Source organism: Silene latifolia, chromosome 11 (genome assembly GCF_048544455.1).
Source record: "Silene latifolia isolate original U9 population chromosome 11, ASM4854445v1, whole genome shotgun sequence".
Classification (NCBI taxonomy): Eukaryota; Viridiplantae; Streptophyta; class Magnoliopsida; order Caryophyllales; family Caryophyllaceae; genus Silene; species Silene latifolia.
This window is the reverse complement of record NC_133536.1, coordinates 4,100,744-4,124,229: the sequence shown is the minus strand read 5'-3', so window position 1 is coordinate 4,124,229 and position 23,486 is coordinate 4,100,744. Positions and strand designations below refer to the sequence as shown.

The window sequence follows — 23,486 nt, the reverse complement described above, 5'->3', positions numbered from 1 at the left end:
TTCTCTTTCCTTGGTCTTTGTACCAAAATCAAAGGATCCACTACAAGAATATGGGGCAAAAGCATCATCAATAAGAAACCATCTAAGTATCTAAATGGTTTCTTTACTCAAAAAAACCATTCAATAAAGAAAAATGGTCTCTTTAAAATAACAAAGAAATCATTGTAGTATAGAAATGGTTTCTTATATTAAAATAAGCATTAAAAAAACTTCCAGCATGTTTCTACTCACTTCCCTCTCAAAATAAATATCTCAACAACTCTATTTAAAAAAAAATAAAAAAGTAAAACATATACCCAGAATAGAACTAAGAGCCATAACCTAAAATTCTCATCTTCTTTCATCAATTTAGATCTAAATCCTTCTCACACAATCTCTCACCACCACGGCCCTGCTAGGACAACTCCACAGTCCTTCTAGGACAACGCCACATCCCTGCTACGATAATGCCACAGCTCTCCGCCAGTGAAATCTCTAGCATAAGAGGTATTTTCTTTCTCTTATCTTATTCGAACTAATTGTATATGAAATTATTGTTGTTGGTTACATTTTGATTGATATGGGTAAGTAACAAAAAAATCTAAAGTAAGCAGGTGTCTTTTGGAATTAGGGTTCATATATAATTGGGGCTTTTGTATGAAAAAAGATTATGGTAATGTGTTGTTCTGTTTATTTGATTTTCTTAGGTATGAATGATGTTAAATTGAGGGATTTATGAAGTTGTCAATTTAAAAGGTTCTGAAAATTAGCCAGAATATAGTTCCTTCAAGTAAAGTAGCTACCATTCTAAGCTAATGATTACTATGTACCTCTACCATGTACAATATACAATTAAGTTATTAACTAATTTAAGAATCTGTACAGACTACAGACCTGAGTTTGTATAAGGGGATTTTATCAAACACTACCTACTGTATACCTTAGTTTTAGAAATACTTGTTAACATCTTGTTCATTGCATTTTACTTTCTAAATTTATCAAAATTTTGTCACACTACCAAAATGCTAACTTCTGACCAATTTGGTCAATATTCTTGCACAGACTTGCCAGAATAACTTTTAGGCCTGATTACTACGTCACTCTTTTGGGAGTGAGGATTTACTCCATGAAATGATTGTGGTGTTTTTTTAGGTTAGGATCTGTTTTAAGGAGGAAGAAGAAGGTTAAGAGGAGTAATGGTCAGATCCTCGCTACCAATGAGGTAATCTATATTTGTTTTATGTTACCGGTTTGTTCGCATCTTACTTGGAAATGAAAGTGATTGGTACTTATAACTCACGGGTCATGACTTGCTGGTTATATCCCTAAAAATCACTCTCAAGTAAGGTAACTCAGATGTACGTTCACTTTCAGATTTTCGAGTAGTTATGAGTAACTAGGTTGGTCACTAGAGAGTCTCATTCAAGAATTTGGCATAATAGATGAGGATATGGGTTACTGACTTTTTGCTTAGTAACTTACAATCTTACATAGAACAACTGATGTCGACTTGATTCTAAAACCATCAAAATTTGTTTCCTTGTTCGTTAACCATTTCACTTGTATGTGCATGTCCCATGACTTCTGCTGCAAGTAGTAAAGGCGGTTTTTTGTTCGCTTAGCCCTTAGTTCTTTATATTGGGTTTGGGTGTTTTAAATCGGGTTATTAAAGGATTTACCAAGTTCATCAGAACTATGGCTGCGTAATGTCATTTTAAGATTCGAGTTGTTCTGAGCGGGGCCAATATAATATTGTTTCTCAACCAGCTAGCAACTACCGACTCTGGTGAGGCCATTTTGCCATGTCTAGCTGATCTTTTTATGAAGAAGGGTGAATAATGAATTTGGTAAATTGTGAGTTCTATGCTTTAACTTTCTCAACCAGCAAGTACTGTAATGGGTAGGAGGGGAAAAGTCTCTTAGTTCAATGCGTAATATACTAAGTTTGAGTTTTCACCCTTTGACTATGTTTTTTGCATACTTTCCGAAGTTCATAAATGTTACTCATATGTCACATTATATCTATTATTGAGATCATTTTGGTGGTGTACTTTTAAACAGTTCAGCGGGCTATAGAGAGACATGGAGTTCATGTTTTAGATATTGTGTCGTGACATCCGGTAAGCCCCTTCTCTTTTGCTCCCCACCCTCACCTAGATATTGTTTTTGTAATAATGTCCTGGACAATCACTTGACTCGTTAGATTGTAGATTTTATGTTTGTTGTTGTATGCTTGAAACAATTGCAAACAATTCCGGACGAGGTATTACTTCTAACTTGCATCTTTGCTTTAACTACACTCTGTCCAAGGTAAATAAATATTTAGTAATGGGTTGCTTTAGTTATGGGTTGTTTGTAACCCCAAAAAAAAAGTTACGGGCTGTTGTAGTTGTGCTTGTGGTAATGTGTTGTATTAGTTATACTATGATTGTTGTGCGGGTGAAGTGCTCAGATTGTTGTGCGGGTGTAGTGCTCAGATTGTTGTTGTGGGAGCAGATCATATATATATATATATATATATATATATATATATATATATATATATATATATATATATATATATATATATATATATATATATATATATATATATATTGATGTTGCATTATGTTTCATTAGAGTTGATTTGAAACCGTTATTTTTGGGTAGAAGCGGTGTCAATTTCAAAGTATCTTACAAAGAGATTGATTTGTGTTCAATGACTAGGTACGCTTTGTGAGGTCCTTTGGTATCAGGCGTAAGGGAAAGATCGCCTTCTGCCTGCTACGTGACTGTAGGAGGCGAAAAGGCTATGCAGCTCCTTAATGTGGTTTGAAGGTCAAGGAGTATGAGCTACTTAGAAGGAACTTCAGTGACACTGGCTGCTTTGGTTTTGGTATCCAAAGTGATTTTTTTTTGGTAAATTAGTCATATTTTTTTTGTATTAATGACACAAAATATTGTTTGCTTTAAGCGATTGTAAAAACGAATACACTTTTTATTATTATATATATGTATTTTTTTTAAAATCAGCTTTGGTATGTGTGCCATGTTCAACGAAACACGAGTATACGATACGGCCAATCAACTCATTATGGCCCCATAAATAACAATGACCTGTAAGCAGCTCAATCAAAAAAAATATAATAATAAAAAAATCAAAGAAACCATACTTCTCTAATTCTTGGTTTTAGGAAAGAAACCATCTATCTTTGTTGTTTCATTTGTAATTGTGAAGTAAGAAACCATTTTTATCACTTTAATGGTCTCTTTTTCAGTGGACAAAGAAACCATTTATTTAGAAAAGATGATTTCTAACTTTTTTTCAAAGAAACCATTTTTTTTTTGCATGGTCTCTTACCCTAAGAGACCTTTGTCTCTTTGCCATTTATTCTAGTAGTGGGACAACAAATGACCGGGACAGAGGGAGTATATAAGGGGTAATTTTAAAAAACTAGATTTTAAAAGAGAGTAATTTTCTTCTTTATATACAAGTATCGGACCATAGGCAAGGGTGATCTAATCTAATATGGTTTCTTTATATACAAGTATCTAAAAGTCTAAAACCTTTCAACTATTCTATTGACCAAGCTAATTATTATGTTGCCTATTATCTATTACGTATACTTCATAATTAACTACTTTAATAATAACTCCATATATTCGTGAATGCCGTCTAATTAGTATGTAATCTTTTGAGTCGGAATAATTATTACTTGTTCGCAGTGTCGAGCCAGGATTTAAACCTTTCAACATTAATTTGGGAATCAAACTGGAAAAAAAAATATCTAAAACGAAAGTAAATAGCTGGAAAAGTGAAATCAAAGTATAAAGAGCGATAGTAGCTAGGGCAAGAGTAGCTAGGGCAAGCTACTTAGTATTATGGTACATACAACATACGTATGTAGTTTAGGGTTTAAGGTTTAAGGTTTAGGTTTAGTAGAAGCAGCAGGGTCAACCACTACGCCAGGATAGTAGGGGTCGGCGACTACAACGGCTCCAGGATAGTTAGGGTCGAAGGCAACGCCTCCAGGATAGCTGGGGTTGACGTTAACGGCTGGTGGCTGCTGCTGAACTATTACGGGCCCTGGTGGATCACGTCTCCTAAAAACAGCGTCATAAACATTTCCGATAAAGCATTCAGAAGGAGCAGTTGCGAATGCAAGAATTAGCATTGTTGCTAATACTACACCCTTTGTTGTTCTTGTCATCGTCATCATCATCATCATTCATCATCATCGTCTTCTTCTTCTTCTTGGTCGCTTTGTTTTTGTTTTATTTCAGGTTGTATTTATGGTTTATGCATACACTTACCTTGTACGTTCATGTATATATACACTTTAATTATATTCCTTTTTTGGGTTTTTAAATTATATTAGGAAAATGCGTTTTTGGAGTTTTCCCCCACAGAATTAGTTAATTGGAGTAGTGCTCAATTTGTGCTCCAAATTATTATCTCTAATTATTTGCTATCTAATTTAATCAGTATTAATTGAAAAATGAGTTACCGTCACCAGATGGCATCCAATGTCAGTGTCACCCTCTCACATTCAATAAATGAAAATCCCCAAAATAATAGATACATCCCATAGAATAAGTGAGGACCCTAATAATAAGGAGTGCATGTGAGAGGGTGGCGCCGCGCCACCCGGTGATATGCCTTATTAAATTGATGACCTACCTACCTTATTGCAATCTTATTCTAAATTTCTAAGGACGTGGATACAATCATACAATCACTTCTCATGTTCTTTACATTTTGAATTGCATTGGTTTAATTATTAGTTTTGTCAAAGAAAATAAAAACTTCATTTCGTATAATCTTGCGACCTACTTGTCACTTGCCGATGAAATATACCCTCCTTCATTCTTATCATTTCTTAAGATTTAGGTCGTGTTTAATAATCCGTGCTTCGGTAGATCACTTTTAACAAGTTTGTAAAAACATATAGGGAGTATTAAACAAATTATAACGACAGATTTGAGCAGCAAATTTCAATAAGCTCAATTAGTTAGGGTGTTTGATAATCAACAGATAGATTAATCGATCGTTCTCTTTATTTGTAAAATGATGTAAATTTTTCTTTTTTGTTTAGGATGTGATGTGTGTGATGGAATGAAGATCCTATTGTTTGGGAGTCATGAGGAAGAAAGGGAATGTTTGAACTTTGAAGGGTTTAAGAGAGCAAGAGTAGGATGGTTGGTTAAGGCTTTAAGGGTATTTAAAGGACTATTTTCGTTTTACTAATCACGGTTGTCGACATTGAATACCTCGTTTACACCCAAAAAGAATACTTCCTATTTATATTGATTTATTAGGATTAAGTGGTGTATAATTTAGGATAATAATAATAATAATAATAATAACAATCATGAATTGGGTCTAGTTTGAACAGCACATCTTTGGGTCATATCATATCGTGGTTCTAATTTCATACAATTTGTTTACCTTGACACGTTAAATAAAACTAGTTTTGGTAGTTTCATAATGATTTGTCGTGTTATCAAGAATAGCTTCGTGTCAATCAAGGACAATTAGAACGAAGAGAATAAATGTCTCTTATCAAAATGATTTAACAATAAACTTATATTAAAAGAAAATTATTGGTATCACTTCATACGTAAAGGATTAAGTAAAACAATTCGTTCTACACAAGTTTTTGTGTAGAACGAATTGAAAGTACTCTTAGAACAGGATTAAGTAAAACAATTCATCCCTACCCCCTAACGCCCTAATATCAAATCATGTCTCCGCCAATAAGGATCTCCCAAAACAAAATCGATCACCTCTACTTTCATCCATATATATGTTGAGAATTGTAAAACCATCATTTTATTTTCTAAAACATTCCACATAAACATTACACAGGAGTTTTCAATAACAAGCTTAACCTTTGAGAATTAATAGAGTAATAATAAGTACGTATGTCGTGTTGTTCAATCATTTATTGTCAATTTTGGGGATTTTGGCTTTAGACTATTGATCTACCAAAATGATGTATACTTTAATATCTTCATATGTACGTGATGCCGTCCAATTTGCTATAAAAAAGTTATCAAAAAAGATACGGCTTATAGCAAAGTTACCGCGTATATTAAAAGTAAAATGGAGGAAATACTATAACGACATTTATTCGATTTATGGCCATTAATCAATTGGGTGTGCACATTAAGACAACTGGAAAAAAAAAAAAAAAAAAAAAAAAATTGAAAACGAAAGTAAATAGCTTATAGCTGGAAAAGTGAAATCAAATTATAAAGTACGTCGTACTTTGGTACGTACGTATTAGTTTAGGGTTTAGAAGAAGCGGGGTCAACGGCTACACGGCCATGTTGAATTGTTGATAGTAGGGGTCGACGACAAACGGCTCCAGGATATTAGGGGTTGACAACAACGGCTCCAGGATAGCCTCCAGGATAGACGACTCCAGGATAGCCTCCAGGATAGCCCTGATAGTAAGGGTCGGCGACGACAACGGCTCCAGAATAGGCAACTTGGGGCTGCTGCTGAACTTTTACGGGCGCTGGATTATCACGTCTCCCAAAAATAGAGTCCAAAATACCTCCGATAGCCAATTAGAAATGACTAGAGAGAGGATGAGTGAGTTTCTAGAGAAATAAACACAAAATAAACACAAAAATGAGTGATAAACATAAAACCACCTTTGCAATAGCGGACCACCACATACCACCATCAACGCAACCGGATCACCACAAACACCTGAAATCCTTTCCCCCACTTGCCGCCACTCCCACCATCAACACCTCTTCTGGAAGCTCTTCGCACAATGGCCTCCCCCACAAATCCACCCCATTTAACGACCCTAACCCGCAAACCCACCCAATCACCAACCAAAATCTAGATAAAACCGCCCCCTCCTCATCATCTACCACCCGGACCTCTTATAGATCCGCCCTTACCAACTCCCTCCTTGATCCCCAAATCAATCAAACACCTTCACAAAAATTCCCCATCTTCTCACCCACTCCGGGCAAGACTACCATCAGACGTGAACCCGCCATCGATCTACCACCTCAAGTTCTAACATCAATCCGCGCCAAATGGGAAAACACCCTAATCATCAAATTGACCGGGAAATCTATCGATTCTTCACACCTTGCTACTTCTATCAGAAATCTCTGGAACTGCAAGAGTAAGTTACATTTAATTGGGCTCGGGAAAGGGTTTTACTCGTGTAAGATCGAATCGGTCTCTGACCTTACCCGAATCAAGGAGAATGGACCTTGGTTTGTTCAAGGTAATTACCTCCATGTCCAACCATGGACTCCAAACTTCCAACCTTCAACGGCATCCATTACCTCTATACCCACTTGGTTAATTCTGCCCGAATTACCTATCGAGTACCACCGCGCTGATATTCTTAAAGCCATCGGAAATTCAATTGGAACTTTCATTAAGCATGATCCAAATGGCCTGTTCAGGAATAACGCGCGGTTTGCCAGGATTTCTGTCCATTTGGATCAGTCCAAGCCGATACCGGATTCCGTCTGGCTGGGTAAGTTCAGGCAAGATATTAAACTGGCGGACAAACAAATCTACTGCCAAATTTGTCATGGGTTTTGCAAAGGACTCTGTCTGAGTACTGCAGAAAATGGAAACGTCCCTCTTTCCCCAAAGTCCGGGACTCACGTGACACCTAAGGCTACTTCTGCATTTGATTGTGACGGGCCACTGTCCTGTTCTGAAAGTTGGAGCATAGTACCATACAAAGTCCAAGGTATGGCCCCTTTATCCAGTACTTTACCTCCCCTTGCCCCCACTTTTTCAAAACTTTGCCCTCCCTTTGACAAGGTCCCCTCTGACCTCAATAAAAGTATTCCTTTTCCCAACCCAAAACTGTACATTGACCAAATTTTTAAACTACCTCCTATATCTTCCCTCCTTTCCCAGACCATCCCCCTCTTCCCCACTGTTAAAAAACCTCAACCAGAGCCTCAACCCCTCGAAAATGACAAATCAAATCTCCACTCCTCACCAAAACACACCATACCTAGCCATAACCATCCCCTCCTCCTATCTCCCACCAGCCCCGCTTTTCCAACTCGGTCATCACCAAACCCGAACCTCCCTAAAACTCCTCCTTTTTCCCCTGGATGCGACACCCGAGGCCTACTTCCAACCCCCAACTCTCACGTTACCCGAACTCGAAATCAACAACAACACCTACACCCAAGAACATCGCCTCGTCTCGCCTCAAGCAACCGTCCCCAATCTTCGAGCCATACTCGTAAACCCGCTAAACCCTCCTCTGTCTTGCCTCAACATTTGCCTCATCAACACCAACTCAATGTCGGGTTGCCTCCATCCGGCTCATCTCCTGGACCTCTCGGACCTACCAACCTTACCACCGGTCCTGATTTGCTACCTGACATGGTTCCTCAAGGAGTGGCATACACTCTACCCCGGTCTGGTGGTACCGCCGGAGCTGCAATTCCTCTTGGACCCTACACCCATTTTGCCTCGATTGAGGAAAATCTATCTATTGAGTTCAACCTCGAAGGACCTTCGAACTGCGAGCTTTTCGAATTCTGTAGTGGGATTTCGAACAGCAACTCGTCTGCTTGCTCTGGACGTGTGGGTCAGCTGGGATTGTGTCCCGGGGAGGAATTATCGCAAGCTTCTCCTGACCATTTCCGGAGTGATTCCCAGTCTGCCCAACAACAACCAAAACCTCGTGCCAGGCGTGGCAGAGGCCGAGGGTCCTCAACCCGGCTTGGGTAATCTGGCCACCCCTTTCCTCCTCCCATCCCAAATGAATATTTTATATTGGAATTGCCGCGGCATTGCTCGACCTTCCTTCCGGACGCATTTATCCTACCTTATCAATGCTCACAACCCGACTGTTGTTATCCTTTCTGAGACCCGAGTTCGCTCACCCAACTCCCTGGTCATTGTGCGTAGGCTTCCTTTTGACTCTTTTGAAATCTTGGACCCGGTGGGGTTCACTGGCGGCATCATCATCCTTTGGAATGCGGGAAAGGCTAACGTCTCTCTCCTAAATAAAACTGACCAACTGATCAATGTGGTGGTCCAGGTACCTATTACTTCCTTTACTTTCTTATTATCTGCAATCTATGCTAGTCCAAAATTTAGACTCCGGAAAATTTTGTGGCTGGATCTCATAAGTTCTTCGACCAACCTTGACCTCCCCTGGGTTTGCTTAGGTGATTTCAACGAAGTTACTAGTAGTGCTGATAAAGTCGGGGGCCGGGGTGTTAAGATGAACAGAGTTAACCTCTTCAAGTCTTCACTTGATTCGTGCAATCTGATAGACATTGGCTTTTCGGGACCGAAATTCACTTGGACTAATAGACGTCGTACTAATCCCATTCTTGAGCGCCTGGACCGGGTTTGGGTTAACCAGGGTTGGTTGGATCAGTACCCGAACTCCCATAACTATCACCTGACCCGCCTTTCCTCTGATCACTGCCCCATCTTGCTTAAGACAACTCTTCCCCCTCACCCTACTTTTAAAGCCTTCAAATTTGAGACTTTTTGGACGTGTGAACCGTCCTTTTACCCCCTCGTTGCCAACACCTGGCCCTCTCTCTCGGAGGGCATTCCTGCCAAACTCTCTAACCTGAGTCTAACCATCTCTGACTGGGCTAATGCGATCTTTGGAAACCCTCCTAATAGAAAACGTAGACTCTCCTCCCGTCTCCTCGGGGTCCAGCGCAGCCTGTGCACCAACCCATCTTCGGACTTCCTCCTAAACCTTAATGATTCCCTCACCAAAGAACTTGACTGCATCCTCGACCTCGAACACTTTTATTGGAAAGACCGCTCCCGAATCAACTGGTTAACCGACGGTGACCGCAATACTTCTTTCTTTCAAAAATCTGTCACCATTAGAAGAAGCTACAACCGCATCCTCTCTCTTACTGATTCTGTTGGCCATGTTATCTCAGGACACGATGCTTTGAATTCTCACATCACCAACTACTTCCTTAATCTCTTCTCTTCTGGCAAAGATGTTGTCTATCTTACTCACCCTGATCACCAATCCCATCCTGGCCCCCCCTTCATCACTAGCTTCCATGCCCCTTCTGTGGAAGAAATCCGTTCTGCTCTGTTTTCCCTTGGTTCCAGTAAGGCCCCTGGGCCTGATGGTTTCCATGCTGGCTTTTTCAAGAGATGCTGGGACATTATCAAAGCTGACCTTATCACCTTCATCCAAAACATCTTCAACTCTAAAACCATTCCCGCTGCCATTAACTTGACTTCCATCTCCCTCATCCCTAAGATTCCCTCCCCTCAATCTATTACCAACTTCCGACCCATCAGCCTCTGCAACACCACTTACAAGATTGTTACGAAGATCATTGTTAACCGGATCAAGCCCTTCTTACACTCTCTGATTTCTCCTAATCAAGGGAGCTCCATTCCCGGGAGAGGAACCGATTCTAACTTCATCATTGCCTCTGAGATCCTTCACTCCATGCATGTTTCTAAAAGTAAGATTGGTTGGTTTGCTCTTAAGCTTGATCTTGAGAAAGCTTTTGACAGACTTGAGTGGGATTTCGTCCGTGCCTGCCTTATCTCTGTCAACATCGACCCTGAAACTATCTCTCTCATTATGAGTTGCATTTCCACGACCTCTGCCTTTGTGACCTTTAATGGCACACCCCTTGATACCTTCTCCCCCTCTCGAGGTATTAGGCAAGGTGACCCTCTCTCCCCTTACCTCTTTATTATTTGCATGGAAGCCCTTTCGCGTCTCATTCACCAAGCCTGCAATGACAATGAGTGGACCCCGTTTCCCCTAGGGAAAGGTGGTGTCTCCTTCTCGCATCTCCTCTTTGCCGATGATATCCTGGTCTTCGGTAGAACTTCCGAAAGAAATTTGTGCTCTCTCCAAGACACCATCCTCTCTTTCTGTTCTAACTCGGGTCAAAAGATCAACTGCACTAAAAGTAAAATCATTTTCTCGAAGCACACTCCCCCTTCTGAGGCTGCCTTATTCGAGAACGCTCTTGATATTAAGAGAACTAACAACCTTGGCACCTATCTTGGTTTTCCTCTCCTGGGTAGGAAACCTAAGCGTTCTGACCTTCAGTTCATCTTGGATAACATCCAGTCGAAACTTGCCACTTGGAAATCTAGGTTTCTTTCTAGAGCTGGTAGGTTATGTTTGATAAAATCCACCATTAATGCTATCCCCAATCATGCGATGCAATGCATTCGCCTCCCTTCCTCCATCCTCCGTGACATTGATAAGATCACTAGGAGTTTCCTCTGGTCGAGCCAGTCTGCAAATAAACTCCATCTTGCAAATTGGGACCTTGTCACCCTCCCCCTCTCCCTTGGTGGCCTCGGAATCAAAGCCGCTGAGCCTCTTAATGATGCCCTCTCAACTAAACTTTGTTCTAATATACTCCTAAACCGCTCCTCCCCTGCTGCTCAAGCCATCCACAGTAAATACTGCACCCCCACCCGCCGCTCCTTCTCTAATGGCTCCCACATCTGGAAGAACATTGGCAAGGGGTGGAGTTTTCTTAAAGGCCATCTCACTTGGTCAATTGGAGACGGCTCCACCATCAGACTTTGGGATGACCCGTGGCTTGACCTCGGTCCCCTAAGGGGTCTCGTTCTGGGCCCCCTTGGCTCTTCCTCTACTAACGCCAAACTCTGTTCCATTATCACCAATGGAGCCTGGGACCTTACCTCCTTGGACTTCGTCCTCCCTGATCACATCAAGATCAGCATTCTTTCCACCCCCATCCCAGTTACCACTAGGCTGGATACCCTCTCCACCTCCCTTGCCCCCAAAGGCAAGTTCTCTATCAGTGACGCTTATGCCTCCCTCTGCCACCCTCCTCTCGCCCCCACCCTTTCCCCTCCCTTCCCTGACAACCTCATCTGGCTTTGGGATCTCCCTACCCAACCTCGCATTAAAGTCTTCCTCTGGCTTTTGTGGTGGAACAAACTACCACACAAAGCTTCCCTTTTCGGGAAAAACATTTTACCCTCTTCTTCCTGCTCCTTGTGTCCTAACCCTTCTATCCCTGAGACCTCTATTCATGCTCTTCGAGATTGTAGTTTTGCCTCTCACTCTTGGTCTACCCTTAATGCCCCTGATTCCTTCTTCACTGCCGACCTCCATTCTTTGGATTTATGATAACCGCACCTCCAAACCCCGTAGTTGGATTACCCTTTTCACTTTCGTCCTTTGGCGCCTTTGGTTGCGCCGCTGCGAGTTAACCTTCTCCCCCTCCGCCTCTACCCCCTCCTCCCCATCCTCCTTCTGCGCCTTGGTTGCTTCCCAATCCTTTGCCTGGACCTGTGCCTCTAACCGTCCTCTCTCTGCCCCTGTTATTTGCTCCACCCACCTTGATGCCTTTAGCTACCCTTTGAGCTGGGCCCCTCCGCCGCTTGGTTGGCTTAAAACCAACGTTGACGCGGCTTTCTCCCCCTCTTCCTCTCGTTACTAGTCCGGGGTGTGTTATCGAGACGGTTTTGTTCTGGGTTTTAGGTTGGTCCACCCGCTCCTTTGGTCATAACCCCTACCTGTGTGAGGTCCTTGCCATTCGGGAAGGGATTTTACGCTCTAGAATCCTTGTGAATAACGTTTTGATTGCCTCTGACTGTCTGGATGCGGTTACTTCCATTTTGGGCGCCTCTGCCCCCTGTGGGCCCTTTACTAACATTATTCTTGAGTGTAGGACCCTCTTGCAGGACTACCCGCATTTGAAGCTTGTTTTTGAGAAGAGATCGGCCAACCGGGTTGCTGATGCCATCGCCCACTATTCCATTAGAGACATTAGTATTTCTTCGGGTTGTTTTGAGTGGGATCACACCCCTCCTTTTGTTTTAGAACTCTGTACTTTAGACTCTGTTTTGGCCTGCGTGCCTCTTTCCCCGGACCCGCCCCCGTGATGTACCTTTGAACTCTGTTTGTTTGGTTTTATTTTATTTATATAATGCTCCCTTTTATCCAAAAAAAAAAAAAATACCTCCGATAAAGCATTCGGAAGGAGCAGTTGCGAAAACAAGAATTAGCATTGTTGCCAATACTGCACCCTTTGTTGTTCTCGTCATCTTCTTCGCTTTTGTTTTTGTTTTTGTTTTATTTTAGCTTGTATTTATGATTTATGCATACACTTACATTGTACGTTCATGTGTATATATACACTTTAATTATGTTTTTTTTTAAAAAAAAATTAGATTAGTAGTTAAATTAGTTGGAGTAGTGCTCAATTTGTGCTCCAAATTATTATCTCTAATTATTATTTGCTACCTAATTTGATTGGAATTAATTTTAAGCTTTACTGATTTTGATGACCTACCTCATTAGTCATTGCAATCTTATTCTAAGGACGTGGGTACAATTACTTATCATGTTCTTTCCATCTTCAGTTGCATTGGGTTAATGGAGTATTAGTTTTGTCAACGAAAACAAAAACCTCGTCCCTTAATAAATATACCTTCCTTCATTCTTATCATTTCTTTGCATTTAGGTCGTATTTGATAATCGGCGGATTAGTTTTCTTTGAGTGAGAAGATTTCTCGTTCTTTCAATTATGTCACATCTTCTAAGCAGCTTTGGGACGAGTTGAATGAACGCTATAATCAATCAAATGCTCCACACTTGGACAAGCTACGCAAGGAAATGTCTCATATTTCTCAAGGTAATGATTCCGTCGCTGAATATTATGCACGCTTGAAATCTGCTTGGGAAGATCTTCGTTCAGTTTATCCTTTGCCTGATTGTTCCTGTAATACGATTGCTGCTTGTACTTGTCAACTGTTGAAGCGAATTGTTGAGCGTGATAACAAAAGCAATTTAATTGATTTTCTTATGGGCCTTGATAACAAATATGATCAAATTCGAGGTCATATTCTGGCTTTGGATCCTTTACCTTCTGTGAATCAAGCGTTTGCGAAGGTTCATCAGACTGAGATACAGAAGCAGATTACTGAGGTTGATTCCAAAGTTGATTTGGACGGTGTTACTATGGCTGCTACACGGCAGTATTCTATTAAGTCTTACAGTGCTCCTTCCTCAAGTGGCTTTGTTCCTGATCAGTCACAAACTCCTATTGCTGGTCAAGATGCTGCAAACACTTGGAGGAGGGATGGCAAAAAGCCAAAGGTTGTTTACTATTGTGAACGCTGTCAGAAATATGGTCATTCTCTTGCATATTGCTGGTTTGGTACTCAAGGCAGAGGCAGGGGCTGAGGCAGGTCCTCAGGTTCTCACATGTCTGCTGCTGGTAGAGGTTATGCTGCTAATGTAGAAGAGGTTCCCTATGAAGATGATACACCTTGCGAGATTTCAACTGAAAATCAGAATTCTCAGTCTCCTGCTATGGGTACTCCTGATCCTTCTTTTGTCCAGGCAGTTGCCAAGGCATTGTTCAAGATGCAGACTCAGAGTGCTAATGATCAGCCTATGGCTAATTTTGCAGGTATATCTTTAGCCTCTACTGTACTGCACACACCACATTTTTCTGATCATTCTTGGATTATAGATTCTGGGGCTTCTAATCATATGACCTATGATTTTGGTCAATTATTAACACACAGGCAGTTAAGCAAACAAATTGCCATCACTTTACCAGATGGAAAAGTCAAAATGGTTAAATATGTAGGGGAAATTCAATTGACAGAGAAACTCACACTTACTGATGTGTTTTATCTTCCTGATTTTAGGCATAATCTTCTCTCTTTAGGAAGACTGTTGTCTCATAATGGTTTACATGCTAACTTCACTCCTACTGGCTGTACTATTCAGGACCCTTCCACTGAGGAGGTGATCTGTACTGGCCGAAGAAATGCTGGCATTTACCAGTTACATACGAGTCCAGGACTCAATAATGTTGTTACAGATAAATGTAGTACTACTCTTTTATCTGCTGCTGTCAGTTGTGATGACATCTTGTTGTTGCATAGCAGGCTAGGTCATCCCTCTTTGAATGCTTTACAACATGTACTACCTAGTTCTGTTTCAAATAAAAGGAATTTTCATTGTGACACTTGTTTGCTTGCTAAACACCATAAGTCTCCCTTTCCTGTCAGTACCTCTTTTACTACTTTTCCTTTTGAATTGGTGCATATGGATTTATGGGGCCCATATAGACACAAGTCTTTGGGTGGCCATTCTTATTTTTTCACTATAGTAGATGATTTTACAAGAGTCACATGGACCGTTTTACTTAAGGACAAGGTAGCTCTTTCTGCTACCTTGGTCCATTTCATAGCCTATGTGAAGAATCACTTTGGCACTACCATTAAGCATATTAGAAGTGACAATGGGAGTGAAATTCTCCAGCATGAATGCAATCAATTATTCTCTGAACAAGGGATAGTTCATCAGAGATCTATACCTGGTAATCCTCAACAAAATGGCAAAGTTGAGAGAAAACATCGTCATCTACTTGAAACTGTCAGAGCATTGAGGATACAAGGTTCTTTGCCTAAGAGGTTTTGGGGTGAGCTTGTGCTGGCAGCAACTCACTTAATTAATCTCATGCCCACTGCAAATTTACAGTGGAAGACCCCCCATGAAGCATTGTTTGGGAAAGTGTCTGATTACACACACTTAAGGACCATTGGGTGCTTGGGTTATGCGGCACATAAGGGACCAGACAAGCTTGAGCAGAGAGCTTTTAGATGTGTCATGCTAGGGTACCCATTTGGGCAAAAGGGGTATCGTTTATATGATTTGGATAATCACAAGATTATTCTTAGCAGAGATGTAGTTTTCAAGGAGACTGTTTTCCCTTATACTCCTGGCTATGAGTTGTCTAAGGCACCTTAATTTCTTAAGGGACCTCAGACCTTGCAGCATTTAAATGGTGTTGACCATTTATCTTCAGATGAAAGTCCTACAACTGCCACTGATATCTCCCAAATAAATACTACTTCAAATAATACAAATGCCTCAAGCAATAATACCACAGAAATCCCACATTCTACCAATCCATTACCCACTGTCACAAATAATACAGTCCCTACAAATAACACCCTACATAACAATGTCACTGATTCTTATACTTCTCATAACAACATCTCAAAAAAATCTCTTCGCCAAAGACAGCTGTCCAACAAGTTGCGTGGTTTTATTTGCAAAGGTCTACCTCCCTCCTTGTTGCAGGATACTGTACCTGATGCTATACCTGGTACCACCAGTGTTGACAACAATCTTATTGCTGCAGCCATCAATTTAGATGGGTATTCTGCAGATTTTCAGCAATCTTTCAAAAACACAATGCCTCTCTATGAACCATCTACATATGCTCAGGCAGTGAAGGATCCCAACTGGCAGAGTGCTATGAATAAAGAGTTAATGGCTCTGGAACAAAATGAGACCTGGATTCTCACACCTTTACCTCCTGGACAGAAAGCTATAGGAGCTAAATGGGTGTTTAAAATCAAATTCAACCCCAATGGCACTGTGGAACGTTATAAGGCTAGACTTGTGGCTAAAGGTTACAACCAAATCGAAGGGAAGGATTATAAGCATACATTTAGTCCAGTTGCCAAGTTAACCACTGTCAGGATCATTATTGCTTTAGCAGCTGCAAAAGGTTGGAATCTCTACCAACTTGATATCAACAACGCATTCCTCCATGCTTTTTTAGACGAAGAGGTATATATGATCAAGCCAGAGGGGTATACTGCAGGGAATAAAGATGATGTATGCCTCTTAAAGAGGTCCCTCTATGGACTTAAACAAGCATCTCGTCAATGGAATGTGGAGTTATCTAAGTTCCTGGTCAAGCAAGGGTATGTTCAAGCTAAATCAGACTATTCCTTGTTTTTTAGAAGTGGTGCTAATGGTAGTTTTACCATCATTGTGGTCTATGTGGATCACTTACTAGTCACGGGAAATGATGAACTGCAAATATCTTCCATCAAACAGTTGCTTGACAAGGCATTTACTATCAAGGATTTGGGGGCTTTGAGGTACTTCTTAGGCATTGAGGTAGCAAGATCCTCTTCAGGAATCCTCCTCAATCAGCGCAAGTATATCTTAGACATCCTCAGGGACAGTAAAATGGAGGATTGCACACCAGCCAAATTTCCCTTACCCAGGGGTTTGCGGCTTACCACAGATGAAGGGGATTTACTGCAGCAAGCTGATATCTACAGGAGGCTAATAGGCCGACTGTTGTACCTTAATCTCACACGCCCAGATGTCTCTTACAGTGTACAACAGTTGAGTCAATTTTTATCTCAACCAAGACGTCCACATCTTCAAGCAACATTGCACTTGATTAGATACTTGAAAGGCACTATCAATTTAGGCCTTTTTTATCCCTCTGCTACTGATTTCAGTCACTGGGTATTGTGATGCCGACTGGGGCACCTGTGCATAAACAGGCCGTTCTTTGACAGGGTATTGCGTCTTTCTTGGTCCCTCTCTTATATCTTGGAAGACAAAAAAGCAGGCCACGGTTAGCAAAACCTCTGCTGAGTCTGAATATCGCAGCATGAGCCAGACTTCCAGTGAATTGGTTTGGATCAATGAACTCTTGCACGAATTACATGTTCATGTATCCTTACCCATTACACTTCACTGCGATAACAAAACTGCCCAACATATTGCGGCCAACCCCGTCTTTCATGAACGGACCAAACACCTCAAGCTTGATTGCCATTACATTAGAGAACGCATACAAGAGGGTCTGATCAAAACCGCGCATATCTCTAGCCATTCTCAACTTGCTGATGTCTTCACCAAAGCATTGGGAGAACAACAACATTTTCACTTTGTCTCCAAGTTGGGACTTCTTGATTCTTCCCCAAGTCCCACTTGAGGGGGGGGGGGATGTTGGAGATATTATAGTTTGCTGACATCAGCCTAACTGATTCTGTTGTACACCTAACAAACTTACATTGACAGCTGTATAGTTAACAACCTCTTGTATATAAGGCATCCTGTAAATATCCAAACTAATTATTCATTTGTGAAATATAAACTCACATTTATTTTGTCTGTGTGTTGAGAGCTAAGCTCAAACTCCATTAATGGAGGTTTACACTTTTATCACTCTCAAACTCCATTAATGGAGGTTTACAACCTCTAGGTACCTCTATGAAAATCCTACCTAAAATAATCATGCTTTCGTTGTATGGTTGAATAACAATTTCCATTGCATAAAACTAATTAATTTAATTGTATGGACGACACAATTACACAAAGATTAGCATGTTGATCCATTTAAAAGTCAGTGATGAGCTTCCAAGGTTAATATAAGGCTTCCATGCTTCTTCGAACCATAATTCACATACGTAAAATGTCTACTCTGAATTTATATTGTTAATTGATGATGTTAGTTGTTGCTTGGTACATTAAAAAATATTCCAAATTTTGCATCAGCTAATATTAGAAGCTAACAAATTTGAGTTTCTTATAGCATCTCTCTCTCATCTTTTTATCTTTTTTGCCTTGGTACGATACGAAAGGTCTTGTTTGGTAAACAACATGTTTTGGAGAATTTTTGGCATACAAAATTTTCGACATGTTTGACTAATTAATACGAAGTATTACATTTTGACCTATTGGTAAACTATTGGATAATGAAAATTAGGGCTGTTCACTCAGGGGTCCGGACCAAAGACCAGACCGGACCGGACCATTTGGTCCGGACCGGACCGTTTACTCTACTTTGGTCCCGGACCATTTGGTCCGGACCGGACCGTTTACTCTACTTTGGTCTTCGGTCTGGTCCTGGACCAAACCGAATGGACCGCGGACCGGACCATGGAGCGAACTTATATAAGAAAAGAATCTTTAAAATTGAAATATTATTGATTTTATTTTCTAACTTTGTTAACACGTATTATAAGATGTGTAATTATGTACTTAAATTGTCTTCTTTACAAGCTGGACATTCTTGATCTCCATGCTCCAGCTTGTTATAAAGGGGAGGGGGGGAGGGTGTTAGACGTAATATTGTATTTAACAATAGTATCGTACTCATATTAGGAATATGCCTTATATTAATACGGGAATATTAAGGAAACCCTTGTACTATATATACTTGGCTTATTCTAATGAGAGGATCAAACTTTCAGTTACTATTCTCTCAACACGTGGTGTGGCCGTGTTGGCTATACGACATAGCAGCGGAGCGGTCGTGTTAGTCGCATGACATGGGGCTGGGTTTGTCGTGTAAGATGCACGAAATATCAGCGGTCTCCTCGTGTGGTCAACACGACACTCCCTTGATGTCGTTGTTTTGTTTGCACAAATCTCCCATTGATGTTGTCGCCATCTCCACACGAAATATAAGTGGTTTATCTTACTCGGACTGAAAGTGCTCTTTTCGTATTACCTTGAATTCTGCTCTTTTCCGGACTGAAATGGACTTTGCTTTTGGTGGGATGCATGTGATAATTCTTATTAGAATTATAATTCTTGGGAAATCTAATAAGAATTACAATTAGTCTCATTATTAACTCACTTCGTAGTACTTGAGAAATCTCTAGTATTATCAAGGATGTGAATTTAGACCTTCATTTCTTCGATGAAGTGATATTTAAACATTACTTTCGTGAAGCCAACAAGGTTGCTGACTTCATGGCTTCTATTAGACATTCATGTCCAACTCTTTCGAGGTGGTTTGAAAGCCGGTGGCTTCAACTAACCTCTCTCATTCGAAAGGATGAGATAAGTTGGTCCTACCCTAGAGAATCAACCTAGTTTTCTTACCTAGTTACCTTATCAAAAAAAATACAATCCATAAAGGTAGAGTATAGACAATTTTATAAAATGAAGAGAATCCACTCTCATTCGCATAGCTAGGCGACATAGTTTAGAAGAGATAGTTGTGTTGGCGGTCAACCTGGCAAAATTGACCCGGTTTAAATAAACCGATCTGAACCCGAATATGACCCGAAAATCTGAATTGACCCAATCCCATTCAACTCGACCCGCTTGTTTATTATCGTATATACTGACTATTATCCTCAAATAACTTAATTAATAGTGACCTGAAAATGACCCGAACCCGGGTTTGAATTTTTGTCAGTGGCGATGGTTTGGGTTGGATGCATTACTTTACCCATTTAACTTGTGGGATTTGTGCCTTGAATTGAACCTATTAGTCGTTGCTTCGAACAACTATGATGGGTGTCTCATTGCTCGGTCAATGAGTCGAGTCCAGGGGTGAAACGCCCTAAACGGTATATGTTATATGTTTTCACTTCTCAAAATTTAATAATACGTATATTAATTAAAAGCTGTTGTAGAGACTATTGATCTGAAATTGTTGTAGCGGTAATTGTGTGGACTTTATTCCTGTGAGACCCAGGTTCGAGTTCTTTTTACCACATACAATGGAGTATATAATGATTTGATTGACAACTGAAATAAGAAAATTTTATTAATGGAGTGGCCGCTTTAAATAAAGAAAAACAGATCGAAAATATGATAAAAATGAGGCAAAGAAATCATGCCTCTACAACACAACAACAAAGGAAAAGAGTAGTCCCAATAACAATAAACTGAAGAGATATAAAAAAGTAAATAAATGAACGTAACAAGCTTTTAAGGACGGAGTTGATCGAGCATATATAATATGAGGGACATCGGTCTTCCATGTTAATGTAAGTATGTAATTTCTTCACAAAATGCCCTCAATTCTTCTACTTTGATTAACCACATGTGCCACTGAAAAAACTCGAGCATTTTAGTTTTCCACAACAATGCCCATTAAATGCTGAACATCCTTCTCCTTTTGTACGGCAATTGCTTCCGCGGGGATCTGTCATTTTGGTGGAGATATGTCGAGATATCCACATAAAGTAATACAATTAGACATCATAATTAAAAAAAAAAAAAAAAAAAAAATACTAGACGATTTATATATATACATGTTTGCAATTAAATGAATTATGATACGAATGTTTGGTTGCTTACCGCGTACGCATTCTCCTCCCAAAAGATCATCAGAATTGTTACAAATATACCCCGTACAGCAACGATTAAAAGCTTTGATGCCACACTTTTCTCCAAGATCCAAACATCCAAACGCTTTTCCGCCTACTCAAATCATTAAGAGCAAATAAATAAACTATACGGAGTATATATATAATCGTCTTTAAAAAGCCCGAGTTTATTTACTTATACAATAGTGTTAAAACTAGTTAAAATAAAGTGCGCTTAACAAAGAGAATAATAATAATTACCTAATGCTGCAATGAGAAAAATTGCCAAGAGAGTATTTTTGTAAGAAATGAGTTTGCTCGCCATTTTCGATTTAGTAATATAATTAAGGAGTAACAAAATTACAATTTGTTTTGTAAAAGAGTGTATGAATTTAGTTAAGTATGTCCTTCATCCCCATTTTGCCACTATTTATAGTTTTATAAAACTATATACAATAATAGTTACAACTGTTTGGTTGCTTATTAAATATATATGAATTATGAATTATGAGCTTACATTATTCATTTTCTATGATTATTCCGTTGCCCAACGAATTAACAACCGTAGCAAGCTAGCATATACGAAGTAGTACAAAGGAATTGTTCAATTATTAGGATATACATTCCCGATAATATATATATATATATATTCACCGCCCAATCGATATAACTATAACATTATTAGGGTTCGGCTCGACTCGTTATCACTCATCAATTATCACCTCGTTGACTTGGCTATATAACTACAGTTCTGTTTAACTAAGTGGTGTTAGTCCAGTGGTAGCTGGGTTAAACCTTGAAGTTTGCAGAAATGCAGGAGTTGAGAGATCCCAGGTTCGACTACTAGCTGGGGCGATGATCACTTGGCCACTGCAGCCCCTGAAGGGGTGACTTACATGGTCCATGTGGTGGTGCGGGAATGCATCGGCCCGAGAGGGACTCAACCTCCTCGTCATCAAAAAAAAAAAAAAAAACTACAGTTCCGTCCATATTATTATTATTATTATTATTATTATTATTATTATTATTATTATTATTATTATTTTGATCCATAGAAAATATAGCACGTGCATGAGTGCATCTGATCACGATGGCACGTCCTTGAACAAAATTAGGTTAAAAAATTACGTTATCTATCAAGCCACTATGACAACTTGTATGTTAACTGAATAATGTTTTTTAGCAAGTCAACTACCTTTGTTCTGGGATGCTTATTGTTTGTCCGTCCATTTTAGCTATGCCTCGAATGATTTCAATTGACTAATTTTAAACTTAACTAGTCTTAAACCCGTGCAAATTACACGTAAATGCTCTTTAGAAGATTGTTATTAAGAAAATGTAGATATTAAGTTGATTAACGAAGTACTATTTAACTACCTCCTTTGAAATTTAACTATCTTTTAGAAATAATGTATTAAAGTAGTTTTAAACCCGTGTAAATTGCACGAAAATGCTCGTTAGGGGATTGTTATTAAGAAAATGTAGATATTCAAGATTAAGTTATATACTATTTAACTATCTTATTTGAAATTTAATTATCAGTAAAGTAGTACTTTTTGTTTAACATTTCTAGTTTGATAGGTAACATTTTAAGAGTGGTTACTTTTTATCTGAAGGTAATCATATTTAGACCCGTCAAAATTTATGACCGTCACAAGAGAGACTAACTAATTATATATACGGAGTACAGAACTTTTACGTAGAATATTAGGGAATTGGGCCAATGTAACTACTTATGAATTAGGCCTATCCACCAAAAACTTGGACCAACTCACTAAAACCTAATCACTAATCACGTCTACCTAACCCTTAATACTTTTTTTTTTTTTGGTAAAGAGGAGCGGAAATACATCCATCAAACGAAGAGAGTAGCTAAAACAGACACACCAACAAAAAACAAAACAGAAAACTACGACGAGTAAAAGGGAACTATGCGAGGCCAAGAAACGGCTCCAATATCCTGTTCCATTAGGCGGAATAGCTGATCCGGCACATTATCAAGATCATATGTGATCAATTTATGCCCTTGCGAGACTCCTGTATTAGCCAACCAATCTGCACACGAATTAGCTTCACGATAAATATGGTGTAATTCCACTCTCCAAGGATTATCTCGTATGAAAGCTTGACAAATATTGATCAAATGAGAGTGCGCCGTTGGGAACGTAACTTTTGCATCCATCAGAGCACGAACGGTCTTAGAGTCCTTTTGTATGATTAAATTAGTGAAGCGTTTTTCCAGAGCAAAAATTAATCCCCTTCTCAAAGCCATGATCTCCGCCCGAGTTACCGTCGCTATGCCAAGCTTCTCCGCAAAAGCAAAAACTAGCTGACCAGCCGAATTCCGAAAGACTCCACCTGCACCTGAAAGTCACGGGTTACCCTTTGACGCACCATCGATATTAAGAGTAATCCAGTTCGTTGGTGGAGCAACCCACGTCACAAAATCTCATGATATCGACTAACCTTTGGAATAATAGTTGACCTAACCCTTAATACCTTAAACCAAGCCTTTCTCATCTTTCTCTCCTCAATAGCCATCACCCTCTCCCCCTTCAATTCATGCTAAAAAAAATAAATGCGATATGAAGTGCTCAACATGTATGCATGGGATTAGAAGGCAAGGTTT

At 39.7% G+C, this 23,486-nt stretch overlaps 1 long non-coding RNA gene across 1 annotated transcript; it reads left to right on the top strand.

Annotated features, from left to right (window-relative positions):
• Positions 1-327: 327 nt before the first annotated feature.
• Positions 328-2,382, top strand: LOC141612640 (uncharacterized). The gene is made up of 3 exons (XR_012529126.1): positions 328-486; positions 1,132-1,201; positions 2,041-2,382. It is a non-coding gene; the product is annotated as an uncharacterized LOC141612640 (long non-coding RNA).
• Positions 2,383-23,486: the final 21,104 nt, after the last annotated feature.